Below are 24,138 nucleotides of genomic sequence, written 5' to 3'. Positions count from 1 at the left end.
AGATGCAGGGAAACAAAATTAGTGAATTAGAAAAGGTTTAAAAAAACACAGGAAAGTAGGATTTCTGAATTGGAAAAGATAAAAAAGTCTCAAGAAAATAGAATTTCTGAATTGGAAAAAGAAAATAATTCTCAAAAAAAAAAAATTAGGGAAATGGAAAAAAATTCAATAGAGCAAAATAATTCATTTAAAAACGAAATTGGGCATTTACAAAAAGAACTAAAAACTGTGAAAGAAGAAAATAACTCCTTAAAAGTCAGGATGGAACAAATAGAAATGAAGATTCACAGAGAACCCAAGAATCAGTCAAACAAAACAAAAAAAATGAGAAGCTGGAGAACAACGTCAAATACTTACTGGGAAAATCTATAGACCTGGAAAATAGATCTAGGAGAGATAATCTGCGGATTATTGGACTTCCAGAAAACTATGACCAAAAAAAGAGCCTAGATTCTATTTTACAGGAAATTATCAAAGAGAACTGTCCAGAGATAATAGAAACAGAAGGGAAAGTAGATGTGGAAAGAATTCATCGAACTCCTTCTGAAATAGACCCTAAAAAAGAACACCACGGAATATTGTGGCTAAGCTACAGAATTACCACACAAAGGAGAAAATCTTGCAAGCAGCTAGAAAAAAACAATTTAAATACCAAGGTGCCACAATAAGGGTCACCCAAGATCTGGCTGCCTCCACATTAAAAGATAGAAGGGCCTGGAACCTGATATTCCGTAAGGCAAAAGATCAAGGACTGCAACCAAGAATGAACTACCCAGCTAAGTTTAGCATCTTTTTCCATGGAAGAAGATGGTCATTCAATGAAACAGAGGAATTCTATATGTTTCTAAGAAAAAAACCAGACTTAAACAAGAAATTTGATCTACATCCACAAGACTGAAGAGAAACAGAAAAAGGTACACAGAACCCTTGAGAACTGTAACTCTGTTGTGGGTATATAAAAATACTCAAGGATAATTTGATTTTACTGTTATAAAAGAAAAAAAGGGGGGTGTAGTAAAGGGAAGGAGGTCGGTTCAGAAAAAGGGGAAGGAGTGATAAAAAGAGGGAAACTACATCCCAGGAAGAGACATAGAAAATACACCATATCTGAGGGAACTTAGTGAGGGGGAGAATCATTGTGTGAATCTTACTCTCATCAGAAGAGGCTCAAAGAGTAAATAATTAACATATTTGTTTTTCAGAGAATTTTCTCTCACCTCATTAAAAGGGGGGAGAGGAAAAGGGAAAAGTAAAAGGAGAATAAGTGAAGGGACTTGGAGGGAGGGGGGAGGGATCCTAAAAAAAAAAAAAAAAAAAAAAGAGGGAGGGTTGCGCGTCAAAGGGGGGTCTGTAAATTAAATATCGGGGAGGGGGATCAGGGGGGTCAAGGGAAAAAAGCATAATCTGGGGATAATACGATGGCAGGAAATACAGAATTAGTAATTTTAACTGTAAATGTAAATGGGATGAATGATCCCATCAAACGGAGACGGATAGTAGATTGGATCAAAAAGCAGAACCCTACAGTATGTTGCCTACAGGAAACACACTTAAAGCAGGGAGATACATACAGAGTAAAGGTAAAAGGTTGTAACAGAGCCTATTATGCTTCAGGTAAAGCCAAAAAAGCAGGGGTAGCTATCCTTATCTCAGATCAAGCAAAAGCAGAAGTAGATCTCGTTAAAAAAGATAAGGAAGGAAACTATATCCTGCTGAAAGGTAGCATAAATAATGAAGCCATATCAATACTAAACATATATGCACCAAGTGGTATAGCATCTAACTTTCTAAAGGAAAAGTTAAGAGAACTGCAAGAAGAAATAGACAGTAAAACTATAATAGTGGGAGATCTCAACCTTGCACTCTCAGATTTAGACAAATCAAACCACAAAACAAACAAGAAAGAAATTAAAAAAGTAAATAGAACATTAGAAAAACTAGGTATGATAGACCTTTGGAGAAAACTGAATGGCAATAGGAAGGAATATACTTTCTTCGCAGCAGTCCATGGATCCTATACAAAAATTGACCATATACTAGGACATAAAGATCTCAAAATTAAATGTAGGAAGGCAGAAATAATAAATGCCTTCTTCTCAGATCACAATGCAATAAAAGCTACATTCAGTAAAAAGTTAGGGGTAAATAGACCAAAAAGTAATTGGAAACTGAATAATCTCATCTTAAAGAATGACTGGGTGAAAGAGCAAATTATAGAAACAATTAACAATTTCACCCAAGATAATGATAATGATGAGACATCATATCAAAATCTTTGGGATGCAGCTAAAGTGGTAAGAAGGGGAAATTTTATATCTTTAGAGGCTTATTTGAAGAAAATTGAGAAAGAGAAGATTAACGAATTGGGCTTACAACTTAAAAGGCTAGAAAAAGACCAAATTATAAACCCCCAACCAAAAATTAAACTCGAAACACAAAAATTAAAAGGAGAAATCAATAAAATTGAAAGTAAAAAAACCATTGAATTAATAAATAAAACCAAGAGTTGGTTTTATGAAAAAGCCAATAAAATAGATAAACCTTTGGTAAATTTGATCAAAAAAAAGAAAGAGGAAAATCAAATTGATAGTCTTACAAATGAAAAGGGGGATCTTTCCACCAATGAAGAGGAAATTAGAGAAATAATAAGGAGTTACTTTGCCCAACTTTATGCCAATAAATTTGATAACTTAAGTGAAATGGATGACTTCCTCCAAAAATATAGGCTCCCTAGATTAACAGAGGAGGAGATAAATTGCTTAAATAGTCCCATTTCAGAAAAAGAAATAGAACAAGCTATTAATCAACTCCCCAGGAAAAAATCCCCAGGGCCAGATGGATTCACATGTGAATTCTACCAAACATTTAAAGAACAATTAGCCCCAATGTTATATAAATTATTTGAAAAAATAGGGGATGAAGGAGTCCTACCAAACTCCTTTTATGACACAGACATGGTACTGATACCTAAACCTGGTAGATCGAAAACTGAGAAAGAAAATTATAGACCAATCTCCTTAATGAATATTGATGCTAAAATCTTAAATAAGATATTAGCAAAAAGACTTCAGAAAATCATCTCCAAGATAATACACTATGATCAAGTAGGATTTATTCCAGGAATGCAGGGCTGGTTTAATATTAGGAAAACTATTAATATAATTGACCATATTAATAATCAAATTAATAAGAACCATATGATCATCTCAATAGATGCAGAAAAAGCATTTGACAAAATCCAACATCCATTCCTACTAAAAACTCTTGAGAGTATAGGAATAAATGGATTATTCCTTAGAATAATCAGGAGTATATATTTAAGACCGTCAGTAAGCATAATATGCAATAGAAATAAACTGCAACCTTTCCCAGTAAGATCAGGAGTGAAACAAGGTTGCCCACTATCACCATTACTATTCAATATAGTACTAGAAACGCTAGCCTCGGCAATAAGAGCCGAGAAAGAGATTCAAGGAATTAGAGTAGGAAATGAGGAAATTAAACTATCACTTTTTGCAGATGACATGATGGTATACTTAGAGAACCCCAAAGACTCTGCTAAAAAGCTACTAGAAATAATTCAAAATTTCAGCAAAGTGGCAGGATACAAAATAAATCCACATAAATCCTCGGCATTTTTATATATCACTAACAAAATGCAACAGCAAGAGATACAAAGAGAAATTCCATTCCAAACAAATGTTGAGAGTATAAAATATTTGGGAATCCATCTACCAAAGAAAAGTCAGGAATTATATGAGAAAAATTACAAAACACTTGCCACAAAAATAAAATCAGATTTAAATAATTGGAAAGACATTCAGTGCTCTTGGATAGGCCGAGCGAATATAATAAAGATGACAATACTCCCCAAACTTATCTATTTATTTAGTGCTATACCAATCAGACTCCCAAGAAACTATTTTAATGACCTAGAAAAAATAACAACAAAATTCATATGGAAGAATAAAAGGTCAAGAATTGCAAGGGAACTAATGAAAAAAAACTCAGAGGAAGGTGGTCTAAGTGTACCTGATCTAAAGCTATATTATATAGCAGCAGTCACCAAAACCATTTGGTATTGGCTAAGAAATAGGCCGGTAGATCAGTGGAACAGATTAGATACAAAGGACAAAAAAGGGTACATCTATAGCAATCTAATCTTTGACAAACCCAAAGAATCCAACATTAGGGATAAAAATTCATTATTCGGAAAAAACTGTTGGGAAAACTGGAAATTAGTATGGCAGAAATTAGATATGGATCCACACTTAACACCATATACCAAGATAAGATCAAAATGGGTCCATGACTTAGGCATAAAGAGGGAGATAATAAATAGATTAGAGGAACAGAGGATAATCTACCTCTCAGACTTGTGGAGGAGGAAGGAATTTATGACCAGAGGAGAACTAGAGATCATTATTGATCACAAAATAGAAGATTTTGATTACATCAAACTAAAAAGTTTCTGTACAAATAATACTAATGCAAACAAGATTAGAAGGGAAGTAACAAATTGGGAAAATATTTTTAAAAACAAAGGTTCTGATAAAGGTCTCATTTCCAAAATATATAGAGAACTGACCATAATTTATAAGAAACCGAACCATTCTCCAATTGATAAATGGTCAAGGGATATGAACAGACAATTCTCAGAGGAAGAAATTGAAACTATATCCACTCACATGAAAGAGTGTTCCAAATCACTACTGATCAGAGAAATGCAAATTAAGACCACTCTGAGATACCACTACACACCTGTCAGATTGGCTAAGATGACAGGAACAAATAATGACAAATGTTGGAGGGGATGTGGGGAAATTGGGACACTAATACATTGCTGGTGGAGTTGTGAAAGAATCCAGCCATTCTGGAGAGCAATCTGGAATTATGCCCAAAAAGTTATCAAACTGTGCATACCCTTTGACCCAGCAGCGCTACTACTGGGATTATATCCCAAAGAAATACTAAAGAGCGGAAAGAGACATATATGTGCCAAAATGTTTGTGGCAGCTCTTTTTGTTGTAGCTAGAAACTGGAAGATGAATGGATGTCCATCAGTTGGAGAATGGTTGGGTAAATTGTGGTATATGAAAGTTATGGAATATTATTGCTCGGTAAGAAATGACCAGCAGGAGGAATACAGAGAGGGTTGGAGAGACTTAAATCAACTGATGCTGAGTGAAATGAGCAGAACCAGAAGATCACTGTATACTTCAACAACAATACTGTATGAGGATGTATTCTGATGGAAGTGGAAATCTTCAACATAAAGAAGATCCAACTCACTTCCAGTTGATCAATGATGGACAGAGGTAGATACACCCAGAGAAGAAACACTGGGAGGGGAATGTAAATTGTTAGCACTACAATCTGTCTGCCCAGGTTGCATATACCTTCGGATTCTAATGTTTATTGTGCAACAAGAAAATGATATTCACACACATGTATTGTACTTAGACTATATTGTAACACATGTAAAATGTATGGTATTGCCTGTCGTCGGGGGGAGGGAATAGAGGGAGGGGGGGTAATTTGGAAAAATGAATACAAGGGATAATATTATAAAATATATATATATATACAATAAAAAAAAAAAAAGCCAGGGGAAAATAGACCAAAAAAATAATTGGAAACTAAATAATATCATACTAAAGAATGATTGGGTGAAACAGCAAACCATAGACCTAATTAATAACTTCACACAAGAAAATGACAATAATGAGAAATTATACCAAAATGTGTGGGATACAGCCAAAGAAGTAATAAGGGGAAGTTTTATATCTCTAGAGGCCTACATCCATAAAATAGAGAAAGAGAAGGTCAACGAATTGGGCATACAACTAAAAATGCTAGAAAAGCAACAAAGTAAAACCCACACACAAACATGAAACTTGAAATTCTAAAAATAAAAGGTGAGATTAATAAAATTGAAAGTAAAAAAAAAAAAAAACTACTAAATTAATTAATAAAACTAAGAGTTGGTTCTATGAAAAAACCAACAAAATAGACAAATCCGTAGTAAATCTGATTAAAAAAGGAAAGAGGAAAAGCAAATTGTTAATCTCAAAAATGAAAAGGGAGAACTCACCACTAATGAAGAGGGAATTAGAATAATAGTTAGGAGCTACTTTGCTCAACTTTATGCCAATAAATTCGATAACTTAAATGAAATGGAAAAATACCTTCAAAAATATAGCTTGCCCAGATTAACAGAGGAAGAAGTAAAGAGTCTAAATAGTCCCATTTTAGAAAAAGAAATATAACAAGCTATTAACCACCTCCCTAAGAAATAATCCCCAGAACCAGATGGATTTACATGTGAATTCTACCAAACATTTAAAAAACAACTAACTCCAATGCTATATAAACTATTTGAAAAAATAGGGATTGAAGGAGTCCTACCAAATTCCTTTTATGACACAGACATGATACTGATACCTAAACCAGGTAGGCTGAAAACAGAGAAAGAAAATTATAGATCAATCTCCCTAATGAATATTGATGCTAAAATCTTAAATAAAATATTAGCAAAAAGACTACAGAAAATCATCCCCAGGATAAAACACTATGACCAAGTGGGATTTATACCAGTAATTCAGGGCTGGTTCAATATTAGGAAAATTATTAGCATAATCAACTATATCAATAACCAAATTAACAAAAACTATATGATCATCTCAATAGATGCAGAAAAAAGCATTTGATAAAATCCAACATCCATTCCTACTAAAAACACTTGAGAGTGTAGGAATAAATAGACTATTCCTTAAAATAATAAGAAGCATATATTTAAAACCTTCAGTAAACATCATATGTAATGGCAATAAACTAGAAACTTTCCCAGTAAGATCAGGAGAGAAACAAGATTGCCCACTATCACCATTACTATTCAATATTGTACTAGAAATGCTAGCCTCAGCAATAAAAGCTGAGAAAGAGATTCAAGGAATTAGAGTAGGTAATGAGGAAATCAACCTATCACTCTTTGCAGATGACATGATGGTATACTTAGAGAACCCCAAAGACTATGCTAAAAAGCTATTAGAAATATTTCAGAACTTTAGCAAAGTTGCAGGATACAAAATAAATCCACATAAATCATCAGCATTTTTATACATTACCAACACAATCCAACAGCAAGAGATACAAAGAGAAATTCCATTCAAAATAATAGTTGATAGGGGCAGCTAGGTGGCGCAGTGGATAGAGCACCAGCCTTGAATTCAGGAGGACCCAAGTTCAAATCTGGTCTCAGATACTTAACACTTCGTAGCTGTGTGACCCTGGGCAAGTCACTTAACCCCAGCCTCAGAAAAAGGGGGGAAAAAAGAAATATGAAATAACGGTTGATAGTGTAAAATATTTGGGAATATATCTACCAAAGGAAAGTCAGAAATTATATGAGCAAAATTACAAAACACTTGCCACAAAAATAAAGTCAGATTTAAATAATTGGAAAGACATTGAGTGCTCTTGGATAGGCCAAGCGAATATAATCAAGATGACAATACTCCCTAAACTAATCTATTTATTTAGTGCTATACCAATCAGACTCCTAAGAAACTATTTTAATGACCTAGAAAAAATAACAACAAAATTCATATGGAAGAACAAAAGGTAAAGAATTTCAAGGGAAGTAATGAAAAAAAAAATCAAATGAAGGTAGCCTAGCTGTACCTGATCTAGAACTATATTATAAAGCAGCAGTCACCAAAAACACTTGGTATTGGCTAAGAAATAGACTAGTTGATCAGTGGAATAGGTTAGGTTCATAGGACAAGATAGTGAATAAAAATAGCAATCTAGTGTTTGACAAACCCAAAGATCCCAACTTTGGGGATAAGAATTCATTATTTCACAAAAACTGCTGGGAAAACTGGAAATTAGCATGGCAGAAACTAGGCATGGACCCACACTTAACACCACATACTAAGATAAGATCAAAATGGGTCCATGATTTAGGCATAAAGAATGAGATCATAAATAAATTAGAGGAACATAGGATAGTCTACCTCTGAGACTTATGGAGGAGGAACAAATTGTGACCAAAGGAGAACGAGAGACCATTATTGATCACAAAATAGAAAATTTTGATTACATCAAATTAAAAAGCTTTTGTACTAACAAAACTAACGCAAACAAGATTAGTATTGGAACTAACAAATTAGGAAAACATTTTTACAGTTAAAGGTTCTGATAAAGGCCTCATCTCCAAAATATACAGAGACTTGACTCTATAAGAAATCAAGCCATTCTCCAATTGATAAATGGTCAAAGGATATGAACAGACAACTTTCAGATAATGAAATTGAAACTATTTCCACTCATATGAAAGAGTATTCCAAATCACTATTGATCAGAGAGATGCAAATTAAGACAACTCTGATATACCACTACACACCTGTCAGATTGGCTAAGCTGACAGGAACAAATAATGATGAATGTTGGAGGGGCTGTGGAAAAACTGGGAGACTGATGCATTGTTGGTGGAGTTGTGAAAGAATCCAACCATTCTGGAGAGCAATCTGGAATTATGCCCAAAAAGTTATCAAACTGTGCATACCCTTTGATCCAGCAGTGCTACTACTGGGCTTATATCCCAAGGAAATACTAAAGAATGGAAAGGGACCTGTATGTGCCAATATGTTTGTAGCAGCTCTTTTTGTAGTAGCTAGAAGCTGGAAAATGAATGGATGCCCATCAATTGGAGAATGGTTGGGTAAATTATGGTACATGAATGTTATGGAATATTATTGTTCTGTAAGAAATGACCAACAGGAGGAATACAGAGAGGCTTGGAGAGACCTACATCAACTGATGCTGAGTGAAACGAGCAGAACTAGGGGATTATTATACACTTCAACAGTGATACTATATGAGGATGTATTCTGATGGAAGTGGATATCTTCAACATAGAGAAGAGCTAATCCAATTCCAATTGATCAATGTTGGACAGAATCAGTTCCACCTAGAAAAGGAACACTGGGAAATGAGTATAAACTGTTAGCATTTTTTGTTTTTCTCCCCAGATTATTTTTACCTTCCAAATCCAATTCTTCCTTTGCAACAACAACAAAATTCATTTCTGCACATATATATTATACCTAGGATATATTATGACATATTTAATATGTATGGGAATGCCTTCCATCTAGGGGAGGGGGTGGAGGGAAGGAGGGGGAAAATTCAGAACAGAAGGGAGTATATGGGATAATGTTGTAAAATATTACCTATGCATATGTATTGTCAGAAAAAATTTTATAATTATAAAATTAAATAAAAATGATTTTAAAAATATCAACATCATGCAAGGTAGGTATTTAAAAACTTTTTTGAGCTACTGGCCAATCAATTACTAGCTATATCACTTTGGGCAAGTCATTTTTACTTGTTTGGGCATCAGTTTTCTCATGATAAAATTAAAAGATTGGACTCAAGATACCCACCATATTTCTCCCTTGATCAAATGAAATTAAATTTGTAAAGCAGTTAATATAATGCCTGACACAATAAATAATTAAGTAAATCTTTTCTCTTCCCCCTCCTTCTCTCTACTCCCTATCATTTGCCTCAATTAGAAAAAGGATTTGTCTTATACTTCTCATTCTCCTATCTTTCCACTTAGGAGCATCATTGCCCATCAAGACTATGGCATGCTCTTTGGAGAAAATGAAATGTAGTTCTTCATCCATCTACTTATACAAGAATTTTATTAAATACCTTCCAAATACAAAATACAAAAATCACAAAAAGTTTGGATACTTCTGTCAAGCATGACTTTGTATGATTTTTTTATATATAACTTTTGGAAAATTGTTAGAATTTGGGCCTAGGCAGATTCTTGGATCCAAGACCACAGACAATAGCATTGAAGGCATTGCTACTGCCTTTCTGTATTTCTAACTGTAGCCTTGAATCTAAGCAATAATATTAAAGAATCAAAGAAAATACTTTTATGCCCTCGTGTACATTTTGGGGTATATGTATTTGTGTGCCTACATATGCATCAATATACATATACATGTGTATATATGTATTTTGGTATTTTGAGGAACAAATGGGAGAAATGCACTCAAATTGATTTAAACATAAATATGCAACATTGAGCCAATTTGACAAAGAGAGAGACATACATGGAAAGGAAATTGAAATGAAATTGCTATAGTTCTTCAGTGGTATACTTTGAGAGAAAGATAGAAAGATAGAAAGATAGCTCTTGACATTCAACCTCTGTCCCTATCTACCAGAACTGGGGACTTACTCAGAAAATCCAGAAAATATGGGTATGATGGCAGTGGTGATTCTTTTTCTGATGGGCTCTTAGGCAATTCTTTTGACAATACATTCCAGGAAAAAACAAAACATATAGTAGGTATAGTAGGTACTTCAAATCACAGGTCCCTTCTCCTTGGAGGAAAGGCAAAGAAAACAGGGACTACCATACCAATATCTTAAAAATATTTTACAATCATATGTTAAATTTATGTCACAAATAAGCTTCTCTGAAGCTTACTATATTTTTTGCTTAATAAATGCTAAATCATATATTCAGTTGAATTGGGGGTGGAGGGAGGAGGTGGGGTTTGAAACCAGACCCTTTGCTGTCTAAAAATGACTTCAGCTATACACTACTCTGCAGTTCCTGTCTGTGCAATTTCCTTTTATTAATGTACAAACAAAACATGATGAATTAAACATGCTATTGCATGTACTTTTTGGCAAGCATCAAAGATGAGGTAATTGAATACAGTTATTATTTCCAGCTGTACCATTCTAGCTCATAGTGACATTTAAATAATGCTAGAGTTAAGTAAAGTAGGTGTTTGGGTTTGAATAATGCTGTCCCTGAAGCTGCCTAACTTAATAATTCAGACTAATTATTTCAGATGATTCCATTGTCATATACAGAAGTGGCACACTCCATTTAAATAATTCCTGATATGAGATAAGTGAAAACAACTAAAAAATATAGTTAATCTGCAGAGCACAGTTATAGGCTGGCTTCACTCCATGCTCTTCTGCTTGGTTATGAGTTGTACTATAGAGAAATGTACCTCTCTTGATTTTCCAAAAATAAGCTCCAGGTAACCAGAGAAAATAAACTGGAGGAAAGAAAGCAATAAAGTGGAACCTATATTAATTAAGATATTTGCATTGAAAACCACTTGTTTTTAACAGAAAATTTCCTTTCTTATTCAATAGTTGTTAAATTATTCCCAAGATTTCTGGTACAATTTTCCTTTGGCTCTCTAATTAAAGACCACTAAATTTTATTGGTCCCAGGGTTGACTATTAGACAGGGGTTATTGTACTTGTTCATTTTTTGCTTTGTGAGAAACAGTGCATATTTAAGTTAATGTTAAGGAAAAGACTTGAATACAATGAGGGAAATACGTTCTTATATCTAAAAGGAATACACTACATGTATACAAATATTTCATTTTAATCCTACATGCCAGAGCTACATCTTGATTCTATTTTTTTAATTAGTAAAACATTTAATGCTAACATCTTTATATACATCAGAAATAATAATCTAGAAAAACATATTATTATACTTTAAATGTTTTATTTAAAACTCACATTTTAAAAATAAACCATAATTTTTATCATATTTTGAAAATTGATAACAATCAAATAAATATATTTTTAATCATGAGATAACATGAATATAACAGATAGCCTGGTTGGATAATAATATTAAGCTGAGTTCATTATTTATTTATGTTTGGAGTATAGGAAATCTGGTAAGAAGTGATCCATATGATCAATTTTAAATTAACCTTAAATTTCTCTTTGTTTATGTGACAATAGTCCTTTTTCTCCTCAATGATATAGAACAATTTTAGCATTTACAAGGTTCTTATTCCAAACTGAAGTCAAGCCCTAATACTATATGGTGCCCTGCAGCACAGCTAAATCTCCATCTTCCCATTTCCAAGTAAAGTTAATGAAGTGTGCTGTTAAAATCCATAAGTTTCAGAGCAAGAGCCTTTTAGAATAATTTACTGGCTCATGTACATAAATGTTCAGCATGTACTTAAAATGTACATTTTAGAGGCTGATTGCTTTATACATACATCAAATAAAAAAAAAGCCTTCATTGAGCTAGCAAAGTATTGGAGGAAGTATGCTATTCATCATTTAGGGTTCTAGAGAATTATTCCAATCTTTTCAGTTCACTTAGTATTCAGTTTAACTAAGAAAATACAGGAGACCATTTTCTAGTACAAACTTTTCTTATACTCATTTTTTACTCCTAGAGAATCATATCCAACTGAAAAGAGAAGTTTTGTTTTGTAAAACTACCTTCCACTTTGTCAATTAATTAATATTAGAGACTTTTCAGAAAATATATTTAACTATAAAGGGATATAATTTGTGTTACTCTAATATACCAGCTTTCATTAAGAGAAACTAAACAATCACAAACTAGTTTGGTTGAAACAATATACTTAGGCTACAAAAGTTACATAGTCTGATCTCTCCATTACTTTATAAGCACTCAGCATTCATTTTAGGCTTTTTTTTTGGTACCTCTTTATCCTGCTCCTATCATTATTTTTGTATACAGATTTTGTCTCCATTTGTCTTGTGTACTTCTTGAGGGAAAATATCCACTCATTTGAATTAGTCCAAAACTTGTTATTGATAGCTATATTCTTCTGCTACAATGTTTGAAGAATCATTCATAATCAAAGTATATTTGTCATTTAACATTTGTGTTTGGGGGCAACTTAATTTTTTTTAAATGTAAAAATTGTTGTTCTTGTACTCCAGTGCAATTTCAATAAACGTTAAGTCAGTTCAATTAAGAAATAGTGCTTAAGGATTCAGAATTCAAGCCCCTCATAGTCCTGTTGACTTTTTACAAGGTCCTCATTCTAACCGGTCATCTTGCCAATTTCTGTTGGGGAAACTAAGCAAAAGGCTGTGAGTGGTTCAGGGAAAACATAACCTTACTACTTGACAAAACAATGCAAATTAGATGACATTTCTCTTAATTTATATATTGATCACCCTAATTTAGACTCTCAGCACCTCTCACCTAAAATACAATAATTATAATAATGAAAGCTCATAACTGGTTTCCCTGGATACAGCCTCTTGTTCCTCCATTCCATCATTTATCCAACTGCCAAATCAGTATTCCTAAAAGAACCCAATACTTGGAAGCTACACCTCTCTCCTAAATTTAACATCCTACAAATTATTTTTCTTGATACTCTCAACTGTTAGTGCCATTTATGAAATTAAATTGTAGTTACTTTGCACATATTTGATGTGTAGTTTTCTATGTACTTGTTATTTTCTCCAGTTGTTTTTGTTCAATCATTTAATCCTGCCTGACTCTTCATGACCCCATAAACTAGAGCATGTCAATCTTGACCATTTGGGATTTTCTTGGCAAAGATAGTGGAGTAATTTGCCATTTCTTTCAATGAATTAAGACAAACAAGACTTTAAGTGACTTGTCCAGAGTCACATAGCTAGTTAAGTGTCTTTGAATTCAAGTATTCCTGACTCTAGACCCAGAACCCTGTCTATTGAGCTGCCTCCACTTTCCCTAGTACCATAATACAAAGCTTCTTAATAGAAGGAACCATCTTTTTTATTTCTAGAGCCTGGAATATAGTATATTGTTAATAATACTGGTAGAGTTGAATTGAATACCTCAGTCACAATGAAGAGTAGTACCATCTTCACATATAAAGCACCAGGATATTAAATATATAATATAAATTCATAAACTAATTATAAAAATTTTATAGTACAAATATCTCCTAGTAACCTTACATCTCTCTTCCCCACCCCCAATACAACCCATAATTGTCAAAAAGAAAAACAGTTAAGTGAAAAATAATCAATATAGCAACCATATCAACAGTAGGCTGTCAATGCAACATTTAGTACCTATTATCCCTCATCTCTCTATTCAGAGAAGGGCAATGTTTTCACCACTAGTCCTTGGCGAGAAGTATTGGCCATTGTCTTTAATCTCTGTTAAACTGACAATTAATGTTGTTTTAGTATATGTTATTCAAATTATTACATATATTATTCTCCAGTAATGTTTTTTCTTCACTCTGTAACAGTTTTCATCACTTTCAATTCACATTTCTCAGTGTTCCTCAAATATATCTTTTCTTACAACAGGATAACATTTTAATGACATTCTTATGTCAAAATTAGTTCTGTCATTATCCCCAACAAATAGGCATATTATTTTTTGCAATTTTCTGCTACCATAAATTCTACCATGTTTGTTTGTTTTTTGCATTTATAGGACCTTTCATTTTTGATCCCTTCAGGATAGATATCCAATAGTGATTCATAAAGTGACTTTTCATTGTACTTTCAAAAATTGTTACTTCATAAAATAGTCAATTTTCTCTCAAATACTCTGATCATCATATTTTTAGCAGCTTTCATTTTTTAGTAATGAAAATTTTTGAAAGAATATGCTACACATGTAATGTTTACACCCTGAAATTCAAGGTCATACTTTTTAACTGTTGCAAATAATTGCACATGGAACCTTTGGCATTATAAAATGAAATATAATTTCATAATTATCAGGAATTCCTTTGTCCAATGGATTTTGTTTCATATTATGTATAATTTCACAACTTGAAAGTGTAGGATTTCAAACCTGATTCTTAAAAAAAATTAGAAATAATTGTATAATTGATCATATAGGCATCCACAAAAATAAACAGCATTGCATTTTTCTAAAGTAGTATATATGATAATGATTATTTAAAAATAGAGGTATATTGACATCTAAGGAAGGGGGTGTGGGGGAGGAAAATTTGGAACAGAAGGTTTTGCAAGAGTCAATGTTGAAAGATCACCCATGCATATGTTTTGTAAATAAAAAGCTATAATAAAATAAAATATTAAAAATAAATAACTAAAAATAGAGGTATATGCTCAGAGGTAAGAATGTATTCACACCTGAATCCTAATCACAGTTTTAACTGTGAGAAAATGGCAAGCTATCTCAATAATAACATGTAGTTTTCAATAGTATCCATGGATAGTACTAATTCACTTGCTATAATTATCAAGTTACTAAAAATAATTTATCACATTTTTCCTTGCAGGTCTGTCCAATGTTATTAGATGAACCGAGGACAAAAGATTAGCAGTAGTGCTGGCACCTGAATGCCAGAAGATCACAGAATATCTTCTAAGCATTTCACAGATGCTGACAACCTTACATGGTTTTCTTAATGTTGCACTGAAATAATAGAGTAATAATTTTTTAGATGACATGTTAAATCAAAGTTTTCTAGAGATTATGGATTACATGGTACATTTGGTACAAGAAAAAGGGGTTATAAATCTGGGATCCTGACAAATTTCTTCCCTGGTCTTCAAAACTCCTAAGACATAAGCCTGGAAGCAAACATTCCTCCTCAAAGAGATAGGCTGTTTGAAAAAGTTGCTAACAGATCCATTGATATGTAACGCTGCAGGACACATTTGCAATCTGTCATTTTTGGAATGCCACAGTTTCATGGATAATTTTCTTTTCTTGTATGTAGATTGAGCAGAACCATTTTATTGAAATACTGGAAACTTTTAATACTATGTGCTAATTTTAAGACTAGATATTTTAAAACATATACACTTGCAAAACTAACAAGGCTGCAATACTCTTGGGGGGAGTGTGGTATAAGAAATTATCATGTTAGTACTTTTTCTCTTTGAACATGCAGCAGAACTTGAGCTATATACTTTTAACCAACTTTGTAAAAACAAATTACAACTTTAGAATTATATATTGTTTAAGGTAGATTTTCTGTTTCTTTTAAATTTTGGCAAATATAATTTGATTTTTGATAGTATGTTTATTTAAATTATATATATTTAAAGAAAAATCATTTTCCCAACACATACCACAGCAAAAGAAAATTCTCTTGATAAAATGAGGGAGTCTGGGCCAAATATCAAATACCAAAAGTCCTTGTTATATGGCCTTGTGATATTGAGGTAGCTTCTATTCAGAATGTGTGAAAATAGGTAAATGGTGCCTTTTTCATTGCAAAGGTGGGTTCATTTAAGATTTCAAATCAATGGATAAAGTTGCATTCCTTTTCTGTGAAAACACAGAAATACAATTCCTACATTATTAAATTATATTATGTAACTTAAAACAAAATGAAGTTCAAATTTTATTTTGCAAATATTCCTTAAAATATGATGCCATTTGGGATACGCTAAATAGATTATGATTATCTAACTTTGGATTTACTCTCCCAGACTAAAGATTACTACGGCTGCCTTTCAAGGTTCCAAGGGTGCCTTAAAGAGTTTGAGGATATCTTTTCTCTAATGCCATCAATTCAATCCCCAACAGCTATGATCTCCCAATTGTTAAGCACTAGACACTAGTATCCTACTACCATTTGACTACTTAACATTGATTAGCTTTTACAAAGAGATTTATTTCAAAGATAGTGAAGAAAAAATACAAATTTTCCTCATAACATCTCAGCAGTAAATTCTTTCTATGCTATCAAAATCTCTGGTAAGAGTGGGATCATCCTTTAGTTCAGTTTCCATATAATATTGGTGCCATTAAGTTCTTATCCAAATGCAGTAAAAGTACCAAATGAGTTCTCATTTCAGCTATCACTGGACTGAGTCTCAAATGGTTATTCTTTGCTTTTTAGAAATTTATTTTGAGCTACCTGCAAAAAGCAGATACTGGGATGCTTGGACAGAAAGACAATCACTTTTCTAACCATTCTAGTCTCTTTAAGTTTGGATAACCAATCCTTTCATCTAAAATAGAAAATAATAATTTCTGGTAAGCAATCACATCTAAAAGATTTCTTCTAACCACTAGTTTCACTTGAAATTGCTTCTACTATGGGTCATTGTGATTCTTATGGAAACAGATCCTACATTCTCTCCCTGTGAGGCAAGCACACTGATTTAAAGATGAGATAAATCAAAGATAATTTTTTTAGCCAATTACTATGTGCTAGGCTCTGTGGTAGGAAAAATTAGATAGTCCCTGACATCAAGAAGCTTGTATTTTATACATTCTAATGAAAAAAAATGCACACCTTACTCTTCTCATAGTCAATTCTAGATATAAGCATCCTATAGATTCCTTCTCTTTTGTGTTTATGACTATTCCTCTGCAAACCAGATGACAAAACCTTTGGCAAAGTGGTCATTTGCACACACACACACACACACACACACACACACACACACACATATTACAAAGGTCTCAACCTTACACTTTTTTCCTTAGAAATGTTCTACTCTCATTAACTTCCAGAGCCTTCTTTGTCAAGTGGATTCTTTTTTTTTTTTAGATAATATCTAAAGAGTTTTTTTTTCTTTAGGAAAATTAAGAAAAATCTTTCTTTCTACTCCAATATAACAATAATAAAAATGTTTCCCAATTTCTTCTATGCAAATTGAAAAAAAAAGTAGTATATTTTAAAGTATCCGTGTTGCTATGAATTACAGATTTACAATGGTAGTTTTGTATGAGACTATCTTATTTTTGCCTTGAGAATAACATTGCTTTTAAATTTGGTGTTATTTAACCTAATGAATAATATTTACACTTTGATATAGTATTAATGATAATATTATATAAATATTTTAAAATTTATTCTATTCCCAACTTGGGGGGAACTAAAAAGAACAAACTTTTAATTTATTAGCATCATCTGCATAATATATTCATCCATTCTACCATTTAACAAATAATTATTGAGCACCTTCTACAGACCAGATTGTTCTCAGCTCTATGGATAGTGTGATAAAAATGAAGTCTCTGCCCTTGAAGATCTTCCTTCTATTAAGGGGAAAACAATATATTCATAGATTTTAAGAGGTTGAATTTTGTTTGGTAAAGAAAAGAAAGCAGAGCAAGTAACTACTTTAAAAAAAATTAGTTCGGACTTGATCATATTGTGATTATTTAAAAAATTAAGGTTTTGAGAAAGAAGGTTGTTTTGAGAGAATGGGAAAGGAAGAGGAAGAAAGGGCAAAATTATCTTAAAGATGTAAATAAGGAGAGCTTTTATAGTGGTGAGGGGAAAGGGTGATAGGCAACTTTAAAATATTATTCTCATCAGAATTAGTTATATGCCAGCAAACTCTATATACACACTCAATTGAGTATAGAAATATATCTTATCCAACAAGGAAGGGAGGAAAGAATAAGATAAAAGTGTAGGGATGATAAAAGGGAAACATATATAGGATGAAGTGGTCGGAAGCAAAACAGAAATTTTTCAAGGGACATGGAGAGAGAGAGAGAGAGAGAGAGAGAGAGAGAGAGAGAGAGAGAGAGAGAGAGAGAGAGAGAGAAAGAGAGAGAGAGGGAGAGAGAGAGAAAGAGAGAGAGAGAGAGAGAGAGAGAGAGAGAAGACAATGAAGAGAAACACACAATTAATAATTATAACTGTGAATGAGAATAGGATGAACTCACCAGTGAAATGGAAGCAGATAGCAGAATGGATAAGAAACCAGAATTCAACAAAAAATTTGTGCAAAAGACATACTTGAAACATACTCAAAATTAAAATAAGGGGCTGGAATATAATCTCATTATGTTTTAGTTGAAGTAACAACAACAACAAAAAAGAGAAATTATCATGATCTCAAACCAATCAAAAATAGATCTAATTAAAAGAGGTAATCAGGAAAACTACATTTTGATAAAAGGTACCATAGACAATGAAGTAGTATCAGTAATGACCATATATGCATCAAATGACAGAGCATCTAAATTCTTAAAAGAACAACAAAATCAATGCAGCCAAAACTAGAAGGAAAACAGAAAACTAAAAAGCAAACTTTTTGCAATAAGTTTCTCTGATTAAAGAAAGAACTCGTTTCTCAAATATATAGAAAACTGAAAAATATTATAACAATAAGAATAATTCTCCAATTAATAAATGGTCAAAGGTTAGAGTCTGTTTTAGAAGAAGAAATGAAAGCTATCTATAGCCATACTGAAAAATGCTCTAAATAACCATTAATTAGAGAAATGTATAAAAAATTTTTGATCTGTCATTTCACAACAATCAGTTTGATTAACATTATAGAAAAGAAAAAAGTGACAAATGCTGGAGGGGTAGTGGAAAAATAGGGATATTAATGCATTGGTTAGTGAAGTTGTGAATTTGTCAAAAAATGATGGAGAATAATTTGGAAATATATCCAAAGGGCAATGAAACTATGTACTCTTTGATTCAATAATACCATTACTATGGCTATATCACAAAGAGATCAAATGAAAAGGAAAAATGACCTATATATACAAAAATATTTTTATTATCATTAAAGATTTTTTTTATTTTCAAAACATTTGCATAGATAATTTTCAATCACCTTTGTAAAACTTTGTGTTCCATTTTTCCCTTCTTCCCCATCCCCTCCCCTAGATAGCAAATAATTCAATATATATTAGATATATGCAATTCTTCCATATATATTTCCATAATTATTATACTACACAAGAAAAATCAGATCAAAAAGGAAAAAATGAAAAAAGAAAACAAAATGCAAGGAAACAACAACAAAAAGATTGAAAATACTATGTGTAATCCACATTCAGCCCTTATGATCCTCTCTCTGGGTACAGTTGGCTCTCTTCATCACAAAACCATTGGAACTGGCCTGAATCATCTCATTGTTGAAAAGAGCCATGTCCATCAGAATTGATCATTGTATAATCTTGCTGTTGCAGTATATACAAAAATATTTGTAGCAGCTCTTTGTAGGATCAAAAAATTAGACACTGAAATAATATCCATCAGTTGAGTAATAGCTGAAAAATTAAGATGTAGCAAATGATTGTGATGGAAGATATGAGGAGGATGGTTTCAGAAAAACCTAGAAAGATTCATATGAACTGAAGCATAATGAAATGAGTTCATGACATCAGCAGTCATTTTGATTTTTTTCTTGCCACTAGATTTCTGTGACTCTGAAGGAATTAGTAAGGCTGATAATAGTGCAGCACTACCTCACTTAAATCCAATTCACATGCAAGTAAAGATTATTATTCATATGATGTCATTGGCTCTTTTCAACAATGAAGGATAAACAACAATGAAATGAAATAATTATACATAATAACAGAAATATTATAACTATGATCAATTGTGAAAGTTTCAGCTACTCTGATCAGAACAATGATGCAAAAATTTCTGAAGGTCTCATTATCTACCTCCAGGAAAAGAAATGGTGAACCCTGAATGCAAATTGAAGTGTAATCTTTTTCATTTTCTTTCTGTTTCTTGGGTATGTGTTTTGTTTGCTTGTTTCTGCATCATGGATAATATGGAAATATTTTGGTATGATTTGACACATATAATTGGTATTACATTGCTTTTCTTCTCACTGTATGGGAGAAGAGTAGAAGGAAAGTAGAGAATTTGCCACTCAAAAAGAATTAATTATAATTACTGTTGTAAATAAGGAAAGGAAAATAGCTAGTTTAAGTTCAATAACTTTTATAAATCAGTAAAGTCACCCCATTTAATTTATTTCACAGACAACAACAGCTCCCCTTCCCCCGCAATTAGGGTGAAGAGCTTGCCCAGGAAACTGGATTCTAATTCAGGTCCTCCTGACTTCAGGGCTGGCACTCTAACTATTGCACCATTTACCCAACAGCACTTAGTTTTATCTTAACTTGGCACTATATACAACAAAATGTAAAGGATTCTACTGTTTAGAAGCTTATTATCTAGTTGAAATCATGAACCATTAAATACATTATTTATGTCACTTTTTATGTAAAATCATTAATAAACATATACATTATAACAAATTCTACAGATATTTCCCCATTGTCTTTTGTATCACCTGTAGTTTGGGTTTTTTTAAGATCATGCTATTTTTAAAACATTCTAACCTTATAGTATTACTGGAAGAATATTGTTTATAACATTGATGGAATCTTGTGACTGGAGATAAGTACCTTGGGATCATTGAAAGCATGACACAATTTCTTGAATGTGTTACAATTCAATCTCTTCCTGTGATTCAAATTTAGGCCATTTTGTGGTCTACCTCTAGCTCTGTCCTTGATGGATTAATTCAATAAATGCTGATTTTATTTTATAAAATTTTATTTGATACTATTTTGCATTAATGTAACACTTTAAGGTTTATAAAGGGTGCTACAAATATTTTCTCCAATCTTCACAAAAACCCTAGGATTTAGTGTTATCATCCCCATTTTACAGATGAGGAAACTAAGGAAGAAAAAAGCTAAGTCACCCACTCGAGTTCTAGCATTTTGTCCATTGAACTACCTATCTCTCTTTGCATCCAACCACACGTGTTACTGTTTGCCAAAAAAAAAAAAAAAAAAAAAAAAAAAAAAAAAAAGCTATTATGAACATATCAATTAACTACTGACCTAAATCTCCACTATCTTATATGAAATCTTATTAAGAAAAATCAACTTACATAAAAAGAATCCTTGATAAAGATATGATATTTTAAATGCATAAATCAAAAATATAGAATAATGAAGGAAACAATTGTATTGAAATATGTTATCACGATATTTCCAAAAACAAATTCATGAACCCCAAGTTAAAAACTCTTGTTCTAAAATTTTAAGTATCAAAGAAGGTACCATGGTAAATGATTTTTCTTCAGCTCCCACAATTAATAAAATCACAAGCCTTGCTTTTAAATAAATTAACTTAGATATTTGTATATTAAGAAAATTTGTATATTATTTGTATATTAAGAAAAAAATTAGAGATTAGTGCAATCAGGAGGCTTTGTTGTTTCCAAAATGTTTGGGCATAATGAATCATTACTTTATAAGCTGGAAATAAAAGTAATTTTTGGCTCATTCAAGTAACATTCATTAACTATGATTACATATAATGTGTTATTTAGTTCTGAGACATATAGAGATATATAAAGATAAGAAACAAAACTCTAGCATCTTCTTTCAATGAGAAAGTAAGATATAAACATAGAAAAACAAAAACCTAATTATTTAAATTATAAAAGAAATATAGTCATATAAAATTTTTAAATCATTATTAATTAGAAGAATGCAAATTAAGGCAACTATAAGGTAATATCTCATACTTATCAGATTGACTAGAATGACAGAAGGGGAACATGACAAATGGTGGGAGGGATATGGAAAAATTAGGATACTAATACAATGCTGGTGAACTTTGGACTGATCCAACCATTTTGGTGAGAAATCGAGAATTATGCCCAGTTATAGAATTGCAGATATTCTCTGATCCAATAATATTTCCAAGATGATCAGAAAAAATGAAAAAAAAACCTATAAGTTCTAAAATATTTATACCAGCTCTTTGTGGTGACAATGAAGTAGAAATTGAGGGGATGACCATCCATTGGGAAATAGCTAAACAAGTGCAGTATTTGATTGTGATGGAATACTACTGTGTTATGGAAAATGATGAGCTGTTTGATTTTAGAAAAACATGGAAAGCTTGCATAAAATAATGAAAAGAAAAAGCAGAACCAAGAAAATTTTGTATATAGTAACAGCAGTATTGTAGTATCAGTATTGAGTTATAAATACTCAAATCAATGAGAAAGAACCTATGAAAGAATACTCTCCAGGCAGCTAAGTGATTCAGTGGATAGAGTACCAGCCCTGAAGTCAGGAGGATCTGAGTTCAAATCTGGTCTCAGACATTTAATACTTTCTAGCTGTGTGACCCTGGGCAAATCACTTGATCCCAATTGCCTCAGCAAAAAAAAAAAAAAAAAAAAAAAAAAAAAAGAAAGAAAGAAAGAAAGAAAGAAAGAAAATACCATCAACCTCCAGAGAAAGAATTGATAAGTCAAAGTATATACAATATGAAAAATATATGCACATGTGTATGAAATAAATTTTTAAAATATAAGCAACTTTTAGACAAAATAAGAGTAGAAACACTTTCATGTGGACAAGAATAGGAAAAGAAAGGGTAGGATAAGAGATGGTTTGAGGTAAGAAGTGGTCATTGAGAAAGTGATATTTAAGTGGACCTTGAAAGATAGGTAACATGTTGACAAGTGGAGTTATAGAGGAAAAATTTATATCAGGAAAAATTATGACAAAAGTAATGAGAAATTTATAAATAAGATGTGTTGAGGAATCAAGTTTGGGTAGAAATGGAACTGATTCATTCTCCTCCTTCCCTTCTTTTTCCATAATTCATCCATAATTGTCAGAGTAAATAATTTCATTTATTTATTTTATTAATAGCAATGCAAAATGAAAAAGCAATAACAACAACAAAAACCCTCTAGTGGTTCCTTATTGAATGAGTAAAGTTCAAATTAATCTGTCTGGTCATTTATACATCTCCACAATCTGCTACAAGTTTTTTCTTTCCAGTTTATCTCATATTACCTGCATCCACTCACTTTATACTGCAGTGAAAATGGACTAGTCTACAATATCTGAGAGAGGGGAAGATAATAAATATTTTGGAAAAATCACAAATGTTACTATTTAACAAAAAAAAGCTATTATGAAAATATCAATTAACTACTGACCTAAATCTCCATTATTTTCTATGAAATCTTATTGAGAAAAATAAACTTATATAATAAAGGCATCCCTGATAAAGATATGATGTCAAGACAGAAAAGCTTTGGAAAACAATATTCTGGAACGAGCCTTATCTTTGTAATCATACAATTGGCTGAAAGTTGCAGAAAATACAAGATCTTATTGGGTTGTTAGTTATAAAATTATTTGCTTCTATAGAATAAAACACTAACTTAAAGGCTCTTTTTAATCTTATTTTTTCTTGTGCATAAAATAAAATCATTAAACATTTTTGAAAACAAAATAAAATATAATTTAATAAAATTATTTATATCATACATAATAATACTATATGCTATTAATTTATATAATGGTAAATTGTTTTATTTTATTACCTTTGAAGTAAGAAACACTAAGAAAATAATTTCTACAATACAGACTTGAGAAGCCTGATAAATGTAATGATTCAATATATATCCTGAGGACATAAGGTGAAAAACAATTCTCCCTTCTGCAAGAGAGATAAACTTAAAATGCCAAAGGAGACATATCTTTTCAGCCAATGTGGTAACTTGATTTGATGGACTATGCAA

Source organism: Sminthopsis crassicaudata, chromosome 1 (genome assembly GCF_048593235.1).
Source record: "Sminthopsis crassicaudata isolate SCR6 chromosome 1, ASM4859323v1, whole genome shotgun sequence".
In the NCBI taxonomy this organism is placed as follows: Eukaryota; Metazoa; Chordata; class Mammalia; order Dasyuromorphia; family Dasyuridae; genus Sminthopsis; species Sminthopsis crassicaudata.
The sequence above is the reverse complement of the archived record's forward strand: the minus strand, read 5'-3'. Positions refer to the sequence as shown.